At 31.9% G+C, this 25,252-nt stretch overlaps 1 long non-coding RNA gene across 2 annotated transcripts; it reads right to left on the bottom strand.

Moving 5' to 3' along the window:
* Nucleotides 1-81: 81 nt before the first annotated feature.
* Nucleotides 82-23,344, bottom strand: LOC118193026 (uncharacterized). Of its 2 annotated transcripts, XR_015041791.1 has the most exons (4): nucleotides 23,143-23,344; nucleotides 3,092-3,431; nucleotides 2,130-2,274; nucleotides 82-526 (listed from the first exon to the last, which is right to left on the bottom strand). It is a non-coding gene; the product is annotated as an uncharacterized LOC118193026 (long non-coding RNA). The 2 variants fall into 2 exon arrangements; XR_004758869.2 differs by lacking the exon at nucleotides 23,143-23,344 and having other exon boundaries at nucleotides 3,092-6,176.
* Between the last annotated feature and the right edge of the window lie 1,908 nt (nucleotides 23,345-25,252).

Here is a 25,252-nt window from a genome sequence, read left to right as displayed (position 1 = left end):
AGAATTTAGGATCCATAGAGATTGCATCAGGTGGAAAAATGCCTAGCTCTGTGTATGATGCATTAAAACATATTAGATGAATCTTTTACATTTCTTTATTAACAAAAAAATTACTTTCCATAAAAAAAAAATTTTTTTACTCCTTTTATTTTTTATTCCATGCCTGTCCATGTGATAAGATTAGAAGCATTTTTGATATTTTCCATGCTTCTGTCTAGTGAAAAGTAGAGAAAATAAAGGGAACATAAACATGTTAAGAAAAAGATTCTAGTATCAAAAGTAAAACATTCAAATATTATGTTTCCATTGTTCTTCCAGACATTCTCCAAAAAGTAAGAAATTCATTGCAAACTTTCTGTAAAATACATCCATTACGTGTTAATACCGTGGAGACATTTTTCATTTTGTCACATATTTCTGGAATCTTCTAGTATCGTGGGCTATAAATCTTGCCTTCAAATCCTTCTAAACTTTCTAAGCAGATCCAATGTCTAAAGATCTAAAAAAAAAATTATTCCTCCCAATTCTGTAACAGAAAAAGACAGAAACATTTTGAAAAAGAAGGAAAAAGTGTAAAATTAATTTATTAGAGAAAACTGACACATATTCTGAGAATTCTGAATATTGAGACAATAATATGGGAAAAACTCTTACTATGAAAAAAATTAAAAAGAAGACATTTTCAATTAATTACATAGCTAATTTTGCTTTTGCTAAGAACTTTTGTATATTGCACTTTATAGCATTATACCTTGCTTATTTTTCAGATTCAAAATATTGTATAATAAGTTGCCAAAACAGAATTTTATAATATGACAGCAAAAAATAAAAATGTTTTATTTTAATGTTATTTTTTAAATATAATTTAGCAATATTTGATTTATATATAATTTAGCAATAAGAGCAATAGTTGTGCAAACATTTGCCCGGCATATTATTAGCAGTTACATAAGCCTGCCCCAACACGGCCAGTTGTTTTGGAACCATCTGTACATACAGGGGTGTAACTGCCATATTTATGTCCATGCTCCAGAAAAATCTGTTTATATATGATCTTATTAGTGCTTCTCTTCTCATGACGATGGAAGACTTGAAATATTATTGAATATTACTTGTTAGACTAATACAGTCAAAAGTCTTTAATCCGGACCTCAAAACTGCAAACTTTCTGCGCACGCGTTAACACATGCGCATACCTTTACTCACGCGCATATGCGTCTACGCACGTGCATAATACGTTTATGCATGTGCGTTTAATGTATAACGGATGGTATAAGCTAAGCTAAAATTATCTAATTATGTATTTCAGTTAATGTTGCAGATTGCGTTGTTCCTTAACCTTCTAATTGAATCTGGCTTATTATTTTTTGCAGACTGTTAGAGCAATTTTATAAAAGTAAGCTTGAACTTTCGATTATGTCAAAAAGAATTTCCGATTCTGAAGCTACCAAAGGATCTACAAAGCGAAAGCATGTTTCGATGTCCATCATACAAAAAGTGAAATTGCTGCAAAAAATGGATAAAGGCATATCCTTTGATTCTCTAAAAATTCCGAAATATGTTTATCAATTTCACGCTGCTTTGTGGGGGGGGGACGACGCGGCACGCAATGAACTGGAAGTTGATCTGTCAGCACTATCCTTATCTTCAAGGCAGATGTTTTTATTTTATTCGGCTTATAATTCCTTACTAAATGTAGTATTTCATCTCGATGTACTCCATCTTTGATATGATTTAAATCAAATTCCTCGTCATTATAAATATCACGAATACACATCAAATAGTTTTCTGGTTGCAATTTCCTAATTTCGACTATGCGTAATGTATGCTTTACGCATGCGCACGCTGAAAGAAATGTTTAATAAAGTAAACAAATAAATATTAAGCTTTTTTTTTATACTCTTTAAATCATAATTCCTCTTTATTTCATAAATTACGATTTCATATTTTTAATTGTATAATTTCTGCATGCCATCTTAACAGATTTAAACTGATGATCTATAATCCGGAAAAATCGATAATCCAGAATTGTCGAAGTCCCGACGAGTCCGAATTAAAGACTTTTGACTGTAATCATATAATATGCACTCATATCTTGAATATTCACATATGAAGAAAATAATACAAACTTCTTCAAATGCTTGGTCGACTTCCTTTGGCACTTTAGTTCACTCATGGTTTAGATGTATATACACGTAACTCTGGATGGTGTCTCTTACATTCAATGACACCACATCTAGAACACAGTGTTTGAAGTTTAGAATTCAGAATTTCCTACAGAAAAAAAAAAAAAAAAAAAAAAAAAAAAAAAAAAAAAAATTAAAATTACAGTAATTCATTATCGCATTACAAAATTTTAAAATTGATAAAGTTTAATCTTTAGATTATGGTAACTTGGCGATTTTTTGGCGAAAATTTGGCGATTAACCCTGCTACAACAACCTACTAGTTTTTGTTTGGACGCCATTTTGTTTTCACGAAGTAAAGGCATTTTTTTTTCCCTCAACATTTTTTTCCAACAATCTGCTAGCCGAATTACGCTTATGTCAGAACTTTTATAGAACAAAAGTGCTTAATCATGACGAAGATTAGGTGCGAAATTGGAAGAAAGTTCAGAATCGCCCACTGCTTGCCGCGTTTTTAAGAATTGCACATACACGGTATCATCCATGTACACGTTGACCTATTTTCACTTAAAAAAAAATCCCAGAATTGCACAAAAATGGCATTGCGCACCATGCACTTTATCCATGTACACTGCTAAAGTCCTAGCTAGTAACCTTTATCGTCTAACCAAAATGTCGCCAAACTACCTGTTACCACATTCCAAAGATTAGCCCTGATAAAAAATTGGTAAAAATATGTCACTGTGCCCCTTGGCAAAAACTGGCAATTTTTTGCCGCCATTCCTGTTTACTTCTACGGCCCTCCCCAGTAAAATGGCGTCCAAAACATAATGCAATAAGACATAATTAAAACAAAAAATATGTAATCTCAATGAACTGCATTTTAAAGCAAACAAGAAAATAACATGTGAATAGAATTACATGTTGTGGAATCTATGTAATACAGGAAGAAAATATCGACTTACCTTATTTAAAAATTTCTGTTTCTTCGGTGTGCGAGACATACAGAATTCCTTGACAGCATCCAAAAATTGTTTAAAATTATCTAAACTAGAATCTGTATACTGCCATTGCTATATTAATGCACAAAAGTAAAAATGAGAAATATCCTCCATACTGCTGGACTCTCGGTAGCATATCTTTCAAACATCCCTTTTTATTACATCCCACTTACCTTCCGTAGTGTTGATATGAGCTCTGGTTTCGAAATCCTTAAATATCACTGCGTAATTTACCGAGAGGTGAACGAAGCCATTTAAATCTTCATTTACACACCAGTCAATCAATGTTTTATCTCCTTATCTTCTAAAGTGTACAGAAACTTCAGGTTAATTGTACCCCCACCAGGCATTTTATGGCATAAAGCACAAAATAAACAACATACTTTCTAACCAACATCTAACACATAAATAAGCCCTTACAAATATTTTTCCATCAGTCAAATTCACCACAACAATGCAACCAATCACGTCATAATACGGTTTCCATAACATTCAACTACTCAGGTTACCATAAATGAAACAACAAATTGGTGATACACCAAGGGGCACCCTAAAATATAGACTAACCAAAAAATTTTACACATAAGTAAAAGGATTATATGCCTTAAGATCTATGGGGGGGGAAGCTGAATTTTTTATTACACATATTTTTCACAGATAATTTAAAATACAATATAACTTCCCATGATTCCATTTTTTGGTTGTCTAAAAGTCATTATCACATTAGGTAATGGGTCCCCTTTCCTAGAAACAAAAATTATAATTCAAATATTTGAGGAAATGAATCTTAAAAATAAGATGTTAAATCGATTGTATGCATGTAAAATATTAAAATTAGCAACTTAATAAAATATAAACATTAGCAATATATGTACTCAAACAATCAGCAATATAGTAGATACATATTGATACTCCACTCCGCTCATACAACTAGTAAACATAATTTTTTTTAATTTAAATTTTTAGTTACATATTTTTTACCGGAATAATAAACTTTAATAAAATTATAATAATAATCAATTAATAAATAAATTATGGAAAATCTAATCTTTTAGAAAATCTACTGAAATTATAAATAAAACAGAAATTAAAATCACTATGCCAGAATGAAACAGCTTTAGTATTGGTCCTTTTGGCGATTTTTTGATTTGGCGACAAACTTCGGTCGCCAATGTATACCCGGCTGCATATAAGCAAAATGTACACTGCTAGGACAACGGCTTGAATTTGGCCAATGACAGTCTAGATGAGGGTCACCATTAACTCCGCCCACATGAGTGATGTCACATTTCTGACGTTTGTTTACATTCCGCTCTTCGGAGTTACGCGGTGCGTTCTTTGAATGTACGTTTAGTTTTTCGTAATGAAAGTGTTTATATGTATGTTTATATAATGATTTAATGTTTGTTTCGGAATATTAAGGATTACTCTACTGCTCTAATAGAAAATTAGATCTAGTCGGATGGAAGTTATTGATGGCTGGAAGATGCATGTAAAGTGTGATTTACAAATTATTCTGCATATTGATAATCAGAAACTTTTAAGTGATAATGACTTAAATCATCTAATATATAAAATGTACCTGCGTGAATTAAACCAAGGGAAGTTAATGTTAAGTTAGTGAAACCAAGTGCTAATTTCTGTCAGTAATTAATGCAGTAAATATTTTGAATCAAAATGCCACCAGTTACCATTGCAATGAATAAACATAGTGTGTGTCAAGAAATCCTTAAAATACATTTCATATATATATCTATCTGAATGTTTACAGCATTATTAACTGTGATTTGATTTCTTTACTGGATTCAATATGCTTTCTTAGAAATAAACTTCATTTTATTATTAGAACGTAAAGAGTATAAAGATGAAAAAGTGGGTTCACTCTAATGAAGATATTGAAGTGTAATTTAGTATTTTTATTTTTTTTTAGACACTACTGAAGTTAAATGAAGAACACATTATTTAATAAGAACTGAATATATTTAAGATATGCTACCAGCTCTGATATTTCAAGACTATTGTATATGCTAATCTATGAAGATTAAATCACTATTCACTGACGGGCTTATGGTTCACGTAAAGCATATATCATATTTGGAATTTTCATTGCTCAGTATGCATTCTTAGAAAGGAAGTTCATTGTTTTGCTGAAATGCAAAGAAAATAATACTGAATAACTGTAATTGCTTAGTGTAATAGACGTACTCAAATCTAAACTGCAAATGCTAAATGATGCTGAACATAGCAAGAATTGAATTTAGTAAGATATGTTACCAGTTATGATGTAAGGATCCTAAGTTTTACTAACGTTTATTTTGTTTTAAATCTTTACTATCACTTCTTATTTTCTACTTCCGGCCAGAATTAAAAGCTTTAACTTATTTATGCAAATTTGTCTTGCTAACGCCAAGTACTTAAGTTGTGGCTTTTTGCCAAGCAAGAGAGAGGAAGGAGTTATTAGAAGCAGGCCGCTTGCCACAGTAGTTTTTACTCGGTTGCTGGTTGCCTTCAAGGCCAGAGGTTTAGTCCTCTTGATAATTTCAAACGTATCGTAGTTTTAGCAGCTCTCTGTACTACATACGGATTTTGTTAAATAACGGACAATCTTAAAGTTAGGCACTTGTATATTAGTTCAAAGTTAGTTTTAGTTAGTAGTTTTATATTCTTACGTTCAGACCACAAGTGGTTTGTCTCTGTATTCCGAAGTTCCGGAAATACCTGTAAAGATAAAAAAATAAAGGGTTTCGTATACCCTTCCTGTGTGTATTGTCTACTTCACAATTTATTGAACATAGCTTGAGTAAGCTCCCTGTTCCGAGTCAGGACAGTTCATGTTTCCAAGGCAAGTAAAGAGGAATACAAGTCCTGATAATGATATTTCAAGACTATCGAAAATGCTTAACAATAAGGTGTAATGCTGAATTGAATCCAATAAGTATACTTTTGTTTCCAGGAAAAACACCTTTAAGTGAATTGCTTGAATGTGTGCTTATAGTTCTTTACCATAAACATACATTCAAGCAATTCAAATTAATCAAATTCAATTCAATAAAATCACTATTAACATTAAATAATATCAATATTATACATTATATATTATACATTATTAATATTAACACAATAAAATCACTATTGTTGGAATATGTGTTTATAGTTCTTTACATCTAGTTAAATACTGTAAAACTTACATAAGCCAAAACTGAATGGATTAAAAAAAATTAGCTTAACATTTCAAGTTTTACATTTTGACATATTAAATACTGATTACCTGGAGTTCCACTGATGATTGGACTCGATAAAATATGTCTTGTACCGACAATTTTTTTTTTGAGAAAAAGTATTTAATATTGATTTTCTTACATTAGTATGTATTTTTGACTGTGAAGTTTGTGATTTAAGAAATCTAATGAGATGCAGATTATTATATTTTCATTTATTTCCAAATTCATTAAAAGTAATTTTTTACAATTTACTGCCTGATTTTATACATTATATGTATGAGTAATAAATAATTATTGTAAATATGCTATGTAACTTTAATCCTTGTATTGAAACAACTTATTTATATATATATAAGATATGTATGAGTCAGGAATCAACTCATGGCAATTGAAATTGAATTGTTAGTAAGAAATTAATGATAATAAGATGCATTGCTGATGTATCTCATAAGATGTATTATTGATGACAGTACATAAAATTAATCAAAACACTATAAGATTAAACTGTAAGGTTAAAAGGTACTATTCTATTTTTTGGACCAGATTCAGAAATGTATGTATGTATTCATGTACATGTGTGTATATCACATAAAAAAAAATGTAAACTTGTAATATTGAAAAATTTCTATCTTAAGTAACATTATTGTCACTACATAATTTCAGTACAAACTAAATATTGCGGTATATAAACTAATACAGTGTACTGCCTGTACAATTAATGGTACATAGTAACACAACCACCTTGGCTCAATTTGGATTTAACACATGAAAAGGTAAAAGTTACTCATTGGGTGCAAGTTGATGGTTTTCACAACTTTTCCTAAACAGATACCCAAATTATTGACATTTATCATAAGTTGGCTAACATTATCAAATTATGAAAAGAAAACATATTTTAGCAATTTGAAATATAAATTTTAATTATTAAATAAGGATTACATAATACATTAAAATAAAAACACGTTCATCTCCAAATCTTTCTGTAATTTTTTTGCGCTATCCTTTACCATGAGCGATTTATTTTTGTTTGAAAAAACATTAAAGAATTTCACACACTCGGCATCGCACAAACCTCAGCAGCATTGGATATCTACCAAATGTATTTCCTTTTTGTTCCTTTTAGAAATTTGTTGGCAAAATTTTGTATTCCTGTAGAATTTTCTTTTTTTTTTCCATTGTTGGCAAATTCCAAAACACATATTTTAAAATTAAGGCAAAAAATATCACAATTTGTTCATAAAAATTGTTGAAACTTGGAATACAACACAAATAATGTATACGAAAACGGCAACATTGCCCTATTAAAGGATTGTTATGAGCATGGTTGCCAGAGTTTGGTACATTTTAAAAATTTGACAAGTTCTGCTGAGTTGGTTATGAGTAATAAATGAATAACATTCTAATATGTGCATTTTTACTGTTAGGAATATAAAATTTTTACTTGTAATTAAAATCTGAATATGCTAATTATTCATTTGCCTTCTTATGTAATTTTGATAAATTAGCCACTATTTATTTTACATCAGTAATCTTCAGACTAATTTTAAATTTAGTTTCAGTGTGAATTTAAGCAACATCAAAAATAAAACTATTAAAAAATATATGAAAAGCTAACAAATGAAAGAGACAGATATGAAAATTTATCAGTTCATTTTCATATATATTCTGTACAGTAATACCTCTACGTTAATTAAAAGGTGGGACTAATGAAAAGTACAACTTCACATACAGGATATGCCAGAAAAATACATACAGACTTTAACAGATGATATCTATATATAGGTTTCAAAGTTGAATTATCTTTATAATATGTAGTATGATATTTCCTTACCATGTTAGTACTCACATATATGTGACACATGACAGTGAACCAAAATGCATTTGGAAGGATGTTGTGTAGTATAGTAAATCGGTGAGGCTACAGGTCCTTCATCACAAAATTATGAAGTCCCTTCAGACACATCGACTAAACATTGTTCAAATAACAGCTCAGTATTGTGCTATGTGTTTAGCTGTTAATGGCTACCGCTGTAACACTTTGAACAATCTAAGTAACTGTATAGGTACATATTCAGGAATATTATATGAAACTTAGGCTAACCTTTGATATGTATGATTTAATTAACTTATAATTCAGTTCAATACGAAAGCACAAGAATTTTCTTTTATTAATTAAAGTGTGTGCATTTTTCTGATGGGCCCTTCATAAATATAGATGAATTTTAGTTTAATAGAAATGCTAATTAGAAACTCGGTCTGGCCAGACCACCAGCACCCGAGTGGTAAAGTCGCTAAACACTAGCAATTCAGTCCGGGTTTCAAATCCTGCAAAATACGCTGGCTGCATGGGCGCTTTCATGGTTTTATTCAAGTGTAATGTGTATAAAAGCCAGTTTCCCTTTGAAAGTCTTCCACGAAAGCATCCATCCTTTTAAGCAGATAGCACGCAAGTGTTTTGCATAATTAAATAAACCAAACCAAACCAATCACCAAAAAAAATTTTTAGTAGAAAGGTATATGATAAAAAATTTAGTTTTCATTCATGTCAATATAAAATAGGATACTTATGTAATTATCTCATCAATCGCTTGTGGAAATTTGGGCTATGGTAACCAAGCGCCAATTATTTCTATGGAATTACTAAAGGGCACAGTCATCCATAATTGGCACTAAATCATGCTACTTGGCCGGTCAAAGGGATAATGCGTAAGAACCTAAACAGTATTAAAATTAATGCAGTGCATTTATTATTTGGATGGCAATGGCCTCGTATTTAGCACACATTTCTAATTAGCATCTATGTTCTCCAAAGCCCCAAAGCCTTTTATCATTTGAGCAAAGAATCTTTTGTCAAACTTGTGACTATCATACATTTTTCTAGTGGATTTGAAATTGTGTAACTTCATGTTCCCTTAAGTCAGGAATGAATATTCCATAATATGTGAAGAAAACATACATTTATTTTCTCATATGTCTAACATTTTTCAGTATTATACTCAAATATAAAACTTCATGCTATGTTTAAATGAATATATATATACGTGTATATATATATATATATATCATTCAAATTTATATAATTTTAATTTCAGCTTCAACATTATTCATTTCTTAGATCAAATCTTAATGTGGACCATTTAGATTGATATGTTATGTCCTACACTTAGAAAACACTTCCTTCACTGCAAAAAAGGTGCCCACCAGCGGCGAGCAGTAAAGTCGCTGAACGCTGGTAGTTCGGTCTGAGGTTCGAATCCAGCGAACAGGCTGGCTGCATGGACGTTTTCATGGTTTTCCCCATGTGTAACGTGTATACAAACAAGTTTCCCTTAGAAAGTCCTCCACAAAGGCATCCCTCTCCTTAGGCAAATAGCCCTCAAGGCATCACCATAATCACATAAACCAAACCTTGCGAAAAAGTTAGGAACAGATTAACATTTTAACATGGCAAACCTCTTCTTTGTGATCACCTCTGAAACTGACAATTCTCCTTAATATACAAAAAATTCTGGTACTGATCATCTCTTTTAGGTCTTAGGTCTTCGCTTATTCAATAGGTATGTGACAAGCTCTACACAAAATTAAAACCATGTAGAATTGCTAGTGGTCATTTTAGAGAGGGTTCGCTCTATTTATTAAAGGTAAGAAATTTATTCAAATATTTCTAAAAATGCAAATTAATCAACAAAATCTGGTATTAAGTACTTTGTTTCTGTAAGCATAATTAATAAAACTTTCGAGTTTGATTTAATGTGTATGATGACAGTTTATTACATTAGTGAATGTCATTTGCTTGACAGATATGAAGAATTTCTATTGAGGAGCTGTTTTGCTTGAAGGGTTGGTTTGTTTTGGTTTGGTTTATTTGATTATGGAAAGCATGCAGGGTCTATGCGGGAGGGATGTCTTTGTCTTTGCGGAGGATTTTCTAAGAAAAAAAAAAAAACTCATATCCATGTTTACACATGTGCAAAACCAGGTGTAAGTGTTCGTGCAGCCAGCCTATCCACCTGGAATCAAACTCAGATCGAACTATCAGCGTTCCAGTCAGCCGCTTTTGGGCTGTGCATGGAGGGCCATGAAGTAGAATAATTACATGCACTGAAAACTAAATTTTAAACTAAATGTGTAAGGAAATCAATGGAAATTCATTTATCAATACTAGTTCTTATTAAATTAAAATACTGCATAAAATAAATTTATAAAGCTATTGAATGAAAATATCCATTAACATATTTAAGATGTATGTAAGAAGTAATAGATTAATTATTTCTAATATTATTAAGTAATTTTCTTTTAAAGGAATTAAAAAGTAAAAACAAACAAAAGCTTCTTTAGAGAAATTATTCTACAATTAAAAATACTGCTGGAATTCACATCCCACCTTATCCAAAATTAAATAAATGTATTTTTAAGCGATTAATCAAGTTGTGAAGAAATATTAAATATGAATACATTCATCTTAATTATTTAAAAAAAACTGAATGTGAAGATGTGAAGGCTCTAGTGTAGAATTGGGTGGCCCTTCAATTAGCGATATTTTTATTTATTTATTTATTTATTTTAATATTGGCGATGAAACCTCATTTCTGGTTACGAAGATAGTTTTAACTTCCCCCCCCCTTTTTTTTTTTTTTTTTAATGAAAATAGATTGATGTGTACATGGGCAAATTTAAGGCAGTGCGCGATGCCTAGTTTGTGCAATTCTGGGATGTTTCTTTAAGTGAAAACGGGTCGATGTGTACATGAACACAGGGTTTGTGCAATTCTTTGACTTTTTATTTTGGTTTTGTATCGCAGCCATCATGAAATTGTGCCTTCCTGACACCAATCTTGGTGTCAAAAAGAATCTCCAAAAAACAAGGGGCACCCAATTGTAAACTTTTACCGATATGAAAAATTAAGAGAAAAAAAGCTTTCTCTTAATTAATTAAAAAAAAGGCTTTTTATTAAGAGAAAAAAAGCTTTTTTTTTTTTTTTTTTCTTTTCCTTCCCCTAGCTAGATGTGAAAAAGATTATTCGCTAGAAATCTGACATCCTGAAAAATTTACATGCATACACACACTCACTCATATTTATATGCATACACACACATATAATGATACATATAATTCATATATGATTATATATTGAAAATATACGTATGTGTGTGTATACACATGCACGCATAAATTTACATTGCAGATTAAAAATGTTTTTCATTGAAAGAACGCACTTCGTAACGCCGAACAGCAGAATGTAAACAAACGTCAGAAATGTGACGTCACTCATGTGGGCGGAGTTAATGGTGACCCTTATCTGGATTGCCATTGGCCAAACTCAAGCCGTTGTCCTAGCAGTGTACATTTTGCTTATATGCTACCCGGCTTTGAAGATCGGAAAAAAATGGCGGATTGTCAACAAAACCCGATCTAGACTAGATAACAATCCAAAAATATAAGCTCTTGATCAGAATAAACAGTCTTTCTCTGATTTTCAACATTTCTAGTATTGCTATGATAAATTCTTGAAACACTACCGTAAATGAATTTATGGCAGTGATTATGTTATGAGTAATGAAATTTACAAAAGGTTAATATTTTAAATTACAAAATATAATATTAATGTATTAAACATTAATATTTTAAGTATTTAGTTAATATTTATATTATATTAGTACTTAGCTAATATTTTAAGGTTAATTTTTATGTTATGAATTATGAAATTTACAAGAGGTTCATAAATGCATTTCAAACTAGTAGTATATGTTACTTTAGTTTCTTAGATTCTGTTATTAAAAGAAAATAAAAAAAATATTTCAAAGTGAAGGAAATAAAATTAAATTATAATGAGCAAGTTTTGTAGCAGCATTAGAAATACTTTTTATGATTAAATTTTGTAAATGTTAAAAATATTAAGAAGTGTGTATTTTTTAATTCCTAAATTTATTACACGTAATTTATGTTTATAATTTAAAAGCTAAAATTAAATTATCATAATGAGTAAATTTTGTACCAATGGTAATAATACAACAATCATCATAAATGATGATTTCTCTGTGAAAAATTCGAACAGTCATTGAAATCTACTAGTGATGGAGTGATAAGCCACTGAACAGTAGTAGTTCAGGCTGGCTATATGGGAGTTTTAGTGGTTTTTAGTACATGTAATGTGAATCTGCGCTAGTTTCTCTTAAAAAGTACTTTATGAAGGCATTCTTCTTCTGCTAGCCAGCATATATATTTATTTTCTATTCATAATTCTCTCTTATTTTCTTGTTTCTTAATTCTAAATCTTACTTCTGAAGTGAAGAATTGTTGCATCTATACGTCGTAAAATATGGTCAATATGTTTGCAAAATCCTGTTCAGTTTTGGACAGCATTTAAATAAAATAAATAATTTGTATATGATGCAAACAAAAATGCATTACACTATTTCATGTAGTGAATAATTAATCAGGGCACAAAGTATAATATAACATTCTTTATTTTGTAACCAGAGTTATTTTATGCTTGGGATCTTTACTATCAATTTCCTCCATCCATTTTCCCACTAGAATCTAAATGAAGTTTTTAGTTTGTAAAACAAACTGTTTTGCCTTTCGAGGTCACGTTACTAGGTTGCTAGATAAGATAAGATTTGTAGTCTCCAGTCTTGCATTGTAATTCCTGATAGTTGAATTCCATGCTGGTTGAGTTTTTAACCAACTTTGAATTAAATTGATTTATTTGAATTTAAATTTTACATTTGAACTTGTTATCATAAGTGATCTTGCCACAAGTGGTTGACTGAGTTGTAAGCACAAAGTGTGCCTTCTGTTCTGTACATCTAAACTTTATATGAGAATAAAGTATATCTTAACTTAATAAGAATATATCTAAACTTTATAATAATAACATTTACAGACATTGAAATCAGTATCTAATTGCTTGCCCTGTAGTCAAATTTTTATATATAAACTGTACTCTTACTTTTATTATAGAGTTTTTATTACAAAAAATTCAGATTTCTGTTAGATAAAATGTTTAAGTAATGTAGAAAATTGGCATAAAATTTAAAATAAAAAGTCAACTGTTATGTCAACATACTATTAATAAAAGTAATAATACTCAGTGAAGGTTATTCATATACAGCAAGCTATTAGGTTGTAAGATTTACAAAATTTGAGAACTGTAAATTATAAGCAATATATTCCATAATCTAAGCAGCATTATATTTTTTATAGTCAGTCAAATTATAAAAATGTTATGAAAGCAATACTTTTGGTCCTGATTTGAACCTATAAATTCATGCATTTACACATCCCTATAGTTCTAATACGAGGCAGAAAAGTATTTTTAGACCATGGTCATTTTGATCTCCTTAGCAAAGGAAACACAAAGAGTTTACCTCATGCTACTGAAAATGTTTTTTTTTTTTTTTTTTTCTTGGGAGGGGGAGTGGAGTTTATAATAATATGCAGAGTCGACATATGAAAAAATGTCAAAACTCATGTGATGTAATATTAAAAGCATCAGATTTAACTATCAAATTTTAGCCTTTTTAAAAACATTTTAAATGTTTTGCTTTCCTAACACAAACGTAACTTTAAGAAAAACATGCAATTTATCCCTCCTGCCATCAGACAGACAGACAGACAGACAAAGTAGACAGATGTCTTGTTTTGCACCCGCTAAGTCTTTCTGCACCGATGGGCGAAAAATCAAGCATAGGTGCGAAGGAAAGGTATATAGAAAGAGGGGCAATTTCGTATTTGAGGAGAGTAAAAAGGAACTTCGTACATTTTGTACGAGTTCAAAAGGCCAGAAAGAAAAGATGGGACAAAATAAAATTTAAATTAAATGGCCCAAAAATAATAGAGGGGAAAAAAAAAAGGGCCTATAGAAAGAAAAGGAAAAGAAGTAGAAAATACCCTAAAATACGATTGTGTCCATGAGTGTAGTTAAGGAGTTCATCTGCAAAAATTCGTGTCTTTAAGAAGCAAACTTTAGCTAAGTTAAAAAAAAATAATATATGAATGAATGAATGAATTCCTACATGGTAATGTGTATGCCGTTATCTTGAGACCTAACAAGAAAAGACACATATCATCACAGAGATGTACATAATATTTTAACTAAAGTAACATTAAATATTACCGTTCCCAAAAAATTCATGTATATTTCATAAAAACAGTAATTGACAAAATCATAAATCCATACACAGTGTGAGAGCATTTCAGCAAAAATAAATTACACAGTTTATTTTTCTTAAATATTAGTTAAATATAAAATTAATTTATTAATTTAACCATTGTAATTTATTATAGTACAACTTTAACAAATTCCGTCACACTGTATTTATATTTGCTCATAATTCTAAGTTTGAGACCTAAAAAAAAAAAAAAAAAGTCGAGGATCTTAGTTACAAAAATCACAATCTATACTCATCGTTGGTCAAGAGATCCCCATTTTTTCCCTCTCAAGAAATTCCTAAGCACGAAGAGGGGGGCCTCCGAAGGGTGTGAATTGCTGATAAGAACGGACTACTGATAAGGAATGTGGCGTCTGTACGGAATAGTTACGAAGAAAAGAACCACATGACTTGCTACTATTACTAACTATTGTATAATGCTAGAATCTTATGAAAAATAATAAATAAAAAAAATTTAATTGCACTCTAGTGATAGAGAAACATATATTGTATAGAGAACAGAATGTTACTTATCTGAATGTTCCGTGTCAGGGCCTCTTTTGGATTTCTCGTGTTGATAGTAAACAGCTAACAAAACACCTGAAGTTTCGATGAAGCGAAGTTTCCTTTTTCAATTTGATGAATGAGACATTGCATAGGAAAGGTGCATTAAACTTTTTTTAGAGAGTTGAAAATATGTACTGAAACAGTTATTTAAAAAATTTCGGAGCTATGTTTAGACACTGCCTCCAGCTTTCGTGATCGCAGCGCCAGCATCTATCCCTCCCCTACTACTCCCCTCCTGCCATCAAAGCTCCGATACCTAACAAATTCGTTAAAGTTACGTGGACAAAAAACAAGCGTCTAGCCCCTCAGACGCTAGTTTCCTCCCGGTTCCTTCCTGAACATCTGCGCAGATTACTGCGCATGCCGTCATTTCCCTGAAGGCGCGTCGTATTTACTGTTATTTACTCTTACTGTTTGCACTGCTGTGGTAAAGTGTGATTGATGATACAGTTCTCTTTTTTTATTTTGCTTCAATTATTATATCTTCCGCATAAAATCAAGAAAAACTGCCCATTTCATGGCCAAGTACTTCTGTTTCCCCAGAAGGTATTTTTGATTCTGAATCGAATCAAAATCAGGAAGGTGTAATCCTGTGTGATAATTCTGATTGTGTTGTGAGTGATAAGGTTCATTGTGCAAATGATTTTAGTATAGCTGAGAGTGATTTTGTTTGCCGTGATTGTTTAAAACTTTCAACTGTAGATACAATTTGAAACGCCATGCATATGTACAATAATACTACATTAATGAAGTCTCTGAAAACTAAGTTCTAATAGTATGGTTGATTGTGCAAATAATTTTAGTGTGGCTGAGAGTAATTTTGTATGTTCTGATTGCTTAAAAACGTACCATAATAAATGCAGTTTGAAACGCCATACCAACACATTACACTCTAATAATACTACATTAATGATTCTTTAAAAAGTGGTCAATCACCAAACTACAAATGTGAGGACTGCCATCTGAAATTTAGTGACCTAAAAAATTGGAAATATCATCAAAATAAAATTCATACTTCTAACAGCTAATTATGTGTGTCCTGTATGTTATGCTAATTTTTAAAAGCGAGAAATAATATTTCATTTCAATAATGTTCATGATGTTGATTTGAATCATACTGAACTAGAATTTAATTCATTTAATGATTTTTTGGCATGGAAGGCAGAAATTGAAAATAGTACAAAGTCAAAATTTCTTATGGAGTAAGCATATTTAATATACATGGTGTAATAATGCCACTGTTCAGGAAATTTTATATCAGAAAGTAAAGGTTTGTGTCACTTAAAAACCCTTGGTAGCAATAAAATAAATACATATTGTGCAGCTGCATTAAAAGTAACAGAACATACAGATGGCAAATGTGTAGTGTCATATCAGAAAATACGTACTGGGTATCGGAATGATTTAGGTCACTTATTTTTAACAACAGATGAAATAAAAAATATTGCATCAAAGATAGCAGCAAAAATTTTAGATGAAATTAGAAATTCTCTATGAGATGCCCGGCTTGAGAGGTTTCCTTTTCTTACAAAACAAGATTTACATAACATCAAAAAATCTTTCAATTTGTCTTCTAATTCTGTTAAACATGAAAATGATTGGGTTTGTGTAGATACGCGGGTACCTGAAATGCAAAATTCTGAACATAAATGCATTTCATTTTATAAAACCCAGGGATCAACATAGCATGAATGAATATTGTACACAATATTAATTTCTAAAAGGAAATGATTTTGTTTTGATAATGATGACAGAAGCACAAAGAGAGATAGTGAAAAAATTTAGTTCTGACTTGTATATGTATTGATGGTACACATGGGGTTAATGCATACAGATTTGAACTCATAACTTAACTTACAATAAATGATTTGCACCAAGGATTCCTGTGTGGATTTTTAATTTCTAATCGATGTGACCAACCTGTGCTATCAATTTTTTTTTTCATGCATTAAAGAAAAAGTTGGGCAAATACAACCACAAATATTTATGTCTGATATGGCTGAATCTTTTTTTAATGCTTGGAAGTCTGAAATGGGTTTACTACAGAAACATCTTTTTTGTGCATGGCATATTGATAGAACCCGTAGAAACAATTTTAAAAAAAAAATCAATGGTGTTGAAAAACAGGCAAAAACATACAAAATTATTACTGTATTTGATGGCATATAAGACGCACCCTTATTTACATGGCCACACACAAGGATAAAAATTTCAATAGCATGGTTTCTTTTAGTTCTCACGTTTCATAAAAGCCAAATAAACAATTATTGAATGCAATTACCTTCACGTATAAGACGCAGGTAACTTTTTAGAGACCAAATTTAGGAAAAAAAGTGCGTTTTATATGCCGTCAAATACGGTAGGTCTCACTTAGAAGAACAAGACATTCATACTTTTCATACACTGAAAGAAGCAGCAATAAAATTACTTGAAGAAGATCCGGACATTATTGAATTTGCAAATTACTTTGAAACATATTATTTACAAAATAGATCTAGCTGGGCATACTGTTTTAGACTTCACAGTGGTGTTAACACAAACATGCACATCGAACGAATGCACCAAACATTAAAATATATTTACCTTCATGGAAAAAATGTTAAGAGATTGGATAACACTATACATGGTATTATGAGATTTGCAAGAGATAAAATGATTCATCGCTTAATTACAGCAAATAAAGGTAAATTAACAAGTAAGATTTGGAATTTAAGAATCAAACATAAAACAAATGAAACATTGTTTATATGTAGTTGAGAATGGGTGGTCTGTTTCATCAACACATAATACAGAAATATACACTATACATGAAAGTAACAAAACTTGTACATGTCACATACAGTGCACTGATATGCATTTATTGATATATATGCAGCTGTATTGATTCATCAGTTTGTAGAGGCATTAGGTATTTTTTTGGAAGCAGGTAAGATGAAAAATATGCAATGCCTTTGCCAGGAATCAAACCACGGACCTCTGGATACACATCACACCATGAAGACATGCCGAGAAGGTGGGAGAAATACTTTATATACTCCTCCTTTTAAAGGGCGACTGAGGTTTTTAGGGGACTTAATCGCCAAATCCTGGGTGTGGAGAACAATCATCTAACACCCTTTTAGTTCGGGCGCCACTGTACAGACATTAGAATTTTACATTGGAAGCAAAAGAGAATGAAAAATTAGCAATGCCTTCGCCGGGAATCGAACTGCGGACCTCTGGAATATGCACCTAGTGTGCAGATCACCACTCCAAGAAGGCGGGAGAAATACCTTATAAGTTATGTAGAGTATGTGCAAGCACACTAGAAATACTGCTACTTGTTAAATACATTACTGACATCAGCACACTAGAAATACTGCTACTTATACTACAAGTACAATACATAATGAATTATCCACTTATTATAGATGATAAAAATGAATTTTGAATTAAGTAGCCAAAAAAAAAAAAAAAAAAAAAATCACAGACCCCCTCACTGGAACACAAAGAACGAACTAAATCAAACATGTTTAGAATAAGTAGATTCATTAAAATCTGACAAACAATGTGACGTGTTAGACAGGATTCTAAAATCAGCACCACTACAACTAGATAATATATGATATGTTAAATGCACAAGAAATACAGGTAAAAGTATATTTTAGGGTGCCCCTCGGTGATTTTTGCTGGTACATGGATACCGATTTTGTGCAATTCTTTGACTCGTTAATTTTGGCTTGCGAAGCGGCGATTTTTGCCGAAAATAACAAGACAAACAATTGCAGAAACTCGGTATCCATATACACGTCGACCTATTTTCACTTAAAAATAATTCCTCGAATTGCTCAAAAATTGAGTACATGGATAAAGTTAAAAGAGTGGCATTGCGCACTCTTTTAACTTTATCCATGTACACATCGACCTATTTTCACTTGATTAAAAAATCCCAGAATTGCACAAACTCGCATTGCGCTCTCCCTTTACTTTGTCCACGTACACATCGATATATTTTCACTTAATAAGTCAAAGGAGTACCAAATTCTACAATATAGGCAAACAAAAAAGACATAATCTCAATAAAATACATTTTAAACCAAACAATAAAATAACATAAAAAAGGAAAAACATGTTATACATTTAAGCACTAACAAAAGCAAATATTCGCTTACCATGATTTTCGAATTCGCTTCGTACACCCAGAGCCACGTAAAAATCAAAATATCAATCATACTCAAATGACTTTTTTCAAACCAAGTACTCTTTCTGATCGAACGCTTCACATAGTGACCATCTGAACCTTTCTTCCTACAAACTCATTCACATCCATCTAAGTGGTGTTTACGTTCGACTAGACGCATATCCTTTCTACAGGGTGATCAGCGAATAAGCCCTGATTTCAAAATTAAATAACTCTACAACAAAAATTGATACAATTATGCGGTAAACTGTACGTTTATTAGAAAAACTGTAAAAATGGTGTACAAAAGTTTATAAAATTTAGTTATGAAAATCGCTAACAGATGGCGCTGTAATCGCAATGACCTAACAATAGCCTTTAAAATGTGCTTCGAAGTCGAAAGTGATCAGTACAACTGTTGGCTAGTGAAAAGAGGCTAGCGTAGAAAGTGAAATAATGTATTTCATTGAACAATGTGTATTTTGGTTCTGGAATTTCGCCCATTAGAACACAGTCCTATGGCAACACGTTGCAGATTTCAAAACCGATTCAATGTTCCAGTTGGACCCGATGCGAAAAACATTCTCATGCTCTTCACGAAATTCAAATGGACTGGCAGCATGGCTGATGATCGAAAGGGAAACGTTGGGCCTAAGCAAACTATAGTCACTCCTGAAAATGCAACCAAAGCTTCTGGATTTGTTCAGCAAAATCCTAGGAAAAGCATCAGAGACAGGTTTGAACGGGCACACAAAAAAATAGCCTACGGCTGTTTCCATACAAAATCCAAAGTCATCAGGCCATACCCATGAAAGCCGTGCAACAAAGGGTTGACTTTGCGAATCAGATTCTAACAATGATCAACAACGACAGATTTGATGGGAGCTGCATCTGGTTCACAGATGAAGCACATTTTCATTTGAATGGAATCGTTAATAAACAAAACTGGAGCTTTTGGTGTACTGAAAATCCTCATTGTGTGAAGAAAAAGCACTGCATTCGCCTAAAGTTATAACATGGGCTGTGGTATGCACCAGAGGCATTATCGGACCCTTTTTCATATGAGAAACGATAACTACTGAACGTTACGTTACAATTTTAGAACAATTTGTCAGCACTCAACTAGTGCTGGAGGGTCGACCAGGTATCGACTGGTTCCTGCAAGATGGGGCTCGACCACATCGAACAAATAAAGCTCTTCACTTTCTTCATGAATACTTTGAGAATAGAGTAATTGCGTTAGATTATCCTCAATTTACTGACACAGGAATAGCTTGGCCTCCATATTCTCCCGATCTGAGTCCATGTGACTTCTTTCTGTGGGGCGCATTGAAAGACGCTGTCTATCGAAACAATCCTGCTACTCCAGATGAGCTTGAATCGTTCATTAGTGTTGCATGTTATTCCATTTCCGTGGAGACATTGCAAGACGTGATGTCAAATTTCATTGTTCATTTACGCCACCTCATTGTTTCGAATGGTGAACATTTTGAAAAAATTGTACTTTGATTGCAAGGGCTGCTTAATTTTTTTAATTATTTTTTTGACTCCTTTCAGAAATAATTTTCAATGCAGAGCGCCATCTGTTAACGATTTTCGTAACTAAATTTTCTAAAATTTTGTACACTATTTTTACAGTTTTGCTAATAAATGTACAGTTTACTGCATAATTCTATCGATTTTTGTTGTAGAGATATTTAATTTTGAAATCAGGGCTTATTCGCTGATCACCCTGTACATACAGGTCACTTATAATGGCTACTAAGTAAACCTTCATTTACATACCAGTCAATTAAAGCTGTTTTCCCCTTTTGCTCCAAATCGTACAGAAACTTCAAATTAATCTTACTACATTTGGCCATTCTACCGTCTAAACACACACCACAAAAACGCTTACAAAACATCCCATGATTAAAAATTTCCCAGAATCATGCATGCACCCGATTACGTCACAATAGGGTTTCCATAACATTCAACTATTCAGGCTACCATAAATGAAACAACAACTTGGCGATAAATCAAACAACAACTTCGCCAAAATACAAGGGGTACCTTAAAGTCTACTCTACCCGAAATACATTTCCCAACTGCTAATAAAGATATTCCATCTAATAAAAATATAATACCCAAAAGATTCTCAAATACAAAACGAAAAGGAAACTGACAAAAACTTCTACAATAACTTCACAGAATGAAGACAATAATACAATTCTAAAAATTATTTTGGATCACAAAAATTTTGCACATAATTCCACTGAAGAAACTTAATACATCTATTGAAAAATATATATTTTAACAATAGTCATTAGTACCTATTCACAATTCCTTTTGTTCATTTTTATCATCTAAAACATCTTTCAACTGCCTGTAAGTGTTTTATACGTGTCAGATGATATTTTTTTCTTATTTATATAATACTATCTTTAGAACTGCTCTTTAATAATAAGATAATTCCAACTCTAATCCTTAAAATGATCAGGAACAGATGTAGAAGGTCAGAACAGGGTTTTGAACCTTTATCTCAGGTCCTCGTGATAGGCTGATATATTCTGTGATTAATGAGTAAGTCTATTTTTGTTCATCCTCCTTGTATTACTGTCTTTCTTCCCCCCGCCAAGTGCAACAATACCAAATATTGTCCATACAATCAATCATTCATTGACTTTTAAAGTGTTCAGTCAATAGATTATTACCAAACATTTTTAATGTAGATAAATATATTTTGGTGAAAATGATTCAATCACAAATTTGAACGGTAAGCAATATTTTCTACTATTCAATACTTGCTATTTAATATTTGTCAAGTTTTTTATTTTCTAATTATTCAATCCCATGTACATTCACATGTTGTGCACTGGCCATTTTATTATGTGTAATATTGTTTAAAACTAATTGAACATGGTAACAAACTCATAACAGTTTTGTGAATTGCCACATGCTGCTACATTTTTATTTTGGGGTTTTAATTATTAATAACATTAAATAATAGAAACCTTAAGTTTTTTTTAATACTAACTAGCTTTACATATCTGGTTTGCACCTTTAATAAGGCTTACTTGTACATTATGTAAACTTGTATTTTATGCCAATCAGTCCCCCTCCTCACACATGTTGATGTCAGCATTTATTTGTATTCCTTACATTTTACAGCAATAATTCATAAGTGTGTCTTATGGATATCTGAGGTATGAAGGAATATGTGAAGAACACGTTCTCCCCCCCCCTTCGTTGCCGAATTTTGAAAACGTTTGAAATTGGTTTTTATGTATTCATATTGCATACATTTTAAAGCAAGAATCTTATGTACATCTGTTTCTTCCTTATATGAAAAAACATAAAAACATGTTTTGCAGGCCAAATCTTAAAAAATCGCTTCTTAAATAACATCTTCGATACAAAAGTAATAAGCTCCTAAGTTTTGATATCTGTATCTCTAATGAAAACTATTTCAGAAAAACTAATAAAATTAATTAATTTACATTCAGTAATGCGCACCAAATTCGTAACGTTTTAAACGCGTGGCGTTTTAAAAAAATCGGCTTTGACCACGCCCAGTTCCTTGGGGTAAACACGCTGCGCGTGAATCTGCGCAAACGATCAAGGAGGAATCAGGAGGAAACTAGCATCTGAGGGGCTAGACGCTTGTGGACAAAAATGGCGGCATGTTTTTTCAGCTCAGTATTTAGGGTTACCAAGGTTATCATAATTTTACATTTATCGCTCCAAAATGTCGCCAACAAATTTCTCGCCAAAAAGGACTAATACTAAAGCTGTGCCGACACTATGATGAAACACCTTTGCCCAAAAATACAGCTTTTCCATACTGACACCCCTTTGTTTCCATCCATGCTCACATTTCTAAATTATAACTGAAGAGCATATACCATCACAGAAAAATATAAAATAGAGAATTACACCAAAGGGCACTCTAATGTAGTAAAACAATGCATTCAAAACAGTGATACTAAAGCTATAATAGACGATCTATTCCACTCATGCATTCTCCCCTTCCAGATTTCCATGTCCAACACACAAACAAGACAGAAAAACGAAAGAACGTCTATGTGAACACATATTCTTTGACAAAACCAAAGATGTATATATAACTCTTCAAACAACTTTGACAAAAAACACCTTGGAAAAGTAATGAGGTGCACTTCAATCTAGAGAGACATTCTGCCCGAAGGACAGAAACATCAGTATTGCTGCACTTCGTATTTTGTTTCTCTTGTGTGTACATGTATTCTTCTGTGAAATAGTTAAAAAAATAGTTAATTATGTATGGATTAGTAATTAGGTACTTAAGGAAAAAATATGTATTTAACTATTAGCAATTATGAATTTAAACTCTTGCTCATTTAATTATTTAGCACATTCAGTTATATTTCTCATAATTCGAAACTTTTATCATGTTATTCAATGAGGGGTAGGGCTATGGCGCCCAGGCACCCTGGTGGTTAAGCACCGCAGTTCAACATGTCGAAGAATGGATAATAAAAGATAATTGGATACTGGAAACTGCGAAAATTCTAGTTATCCTATATCCTTATTTCTACAAACGAAATTAATGGCCATATAGAAGACGAGGCCGAAAAAGAAATTTTCTCTCACTAAACGTTTACTTCATTTAAAAAAAACTTTAATTCAGATTAATTAATTGCTGTTACTGATCTTAGATTGCAGATGCTATTAGTTTTATTTCAGCAGTAATGTCGGTAATATGCGTCAGAGGATCGCTTCTTGGTCTTTTGGCTGGGATCAAAGAGTCAAGAGTCTTTCGAGAAAATTTCATGTTGTCTTTTGATTTTTTTCTTAGCTGTGAATTCAATTACAACCATTGTTTTAAGGATCTCCGTAAACATTTGTAGTGGAATATAATTTAATGTTTTATATAATTATTAAGATTTCCTAATTGGCAACATGATGTAATGTTTTTGCATAGTTATTAAGATTCGCCGTGCGGCAATAACATGTTGAGTTCAAAAAAGTTGTTATTTAGTGTGTTCCATGATAAGCGTTGCGTAAGCTTTATTTCTTAAAAGTTCGTTATATTTTTATATCAAGTGTTGGTGTTGGCGTATTTAATTATGGCAAAGCTCACTAGGGCTATCTGCCTAAGGGGAGGGATGCCTTCGTGGAGGACTTTCTAAGGGAAACTGGCTCGTATACACGTTACACATGGGGAAAACCACGAAAACACCCATGCAGCCAGCCTGTTCGCGGGATTCGAACCTCGGACCGAACTACCAGTGTTCAGCGACGTTACCGCTCGGCCGCTGGTGGGAATTTTTATATCAAGAAATAAGTAATATGTTGCAAACAAGAATGGAAATAAAGATAAATATGCTGTTTATTTAAAACCAAAATAAGCATTTATTTAAATTATGAAATGCTCTGGTTGATCAGTTTCGATTTCGCTTATTTATGAAAGTCACACATTTGCCAATAGATCTTGCAGCTTTTGATAGCAGTCATCCTATCAGGGAGGATGAAATTTCAAGTAGGTTGCATTAAGAGGGCAGTATTTCTATAGTCATCAATTTGTATTGTATCATTGTTGCACTTGATGGTGCTTTCGCTGCCGGCTCACTGGGCTGAGCTTTCCACTAGTAAACAAGCGATTAGGGAAGTAAGGCCTTGTCAAACAAGGATATGTACATATCCTAGTAGTGGTAAGTTTAACAGGCTGTCACTTTCCTAATCACTTGTTTACCGATTTAAGATAATAAAACTACCCCTTCTTATTTTAGATGATTCATTTTCATAAGGTTGGATGTATTGGCCATTGGCTTGGAAAACGTAATGCTACATGTCTAAAAACGTGAAATGTGCTTAATATATGAAATATGCGTAGAATTATATAAAATGTGATTCATTTTTTAACGGTTTAATGCATTCTTTAATTAGGTCCTTGAGTATTGTAGTCTATGTTCTGTATGTAATATAGATTATCCAGCTTTTCTTATAATTTGCACTGTGTAACTTTAGTATTATGAGCTTCGAACATGGAACTTACAATAGTTTT

Source organism: Stegodyphus dumicola, chromosome 6, assembly GCF_044657685.1.
Source record: "Stegodyphus dumicola isolate Sdum_Otavi_A_Nest chromosome 6, ASM4465768v1".
NCBI lineage: Eukaryota > Metazoa > Arthropoda > Arachnida > Araneae > Eresidae > Stegodyphus > Stegodyphus dumicola.
Note: the sequence above shows the minus strand (reverse complement) of the source record. Positions and strands in the feature narration are given on the sequence as shown.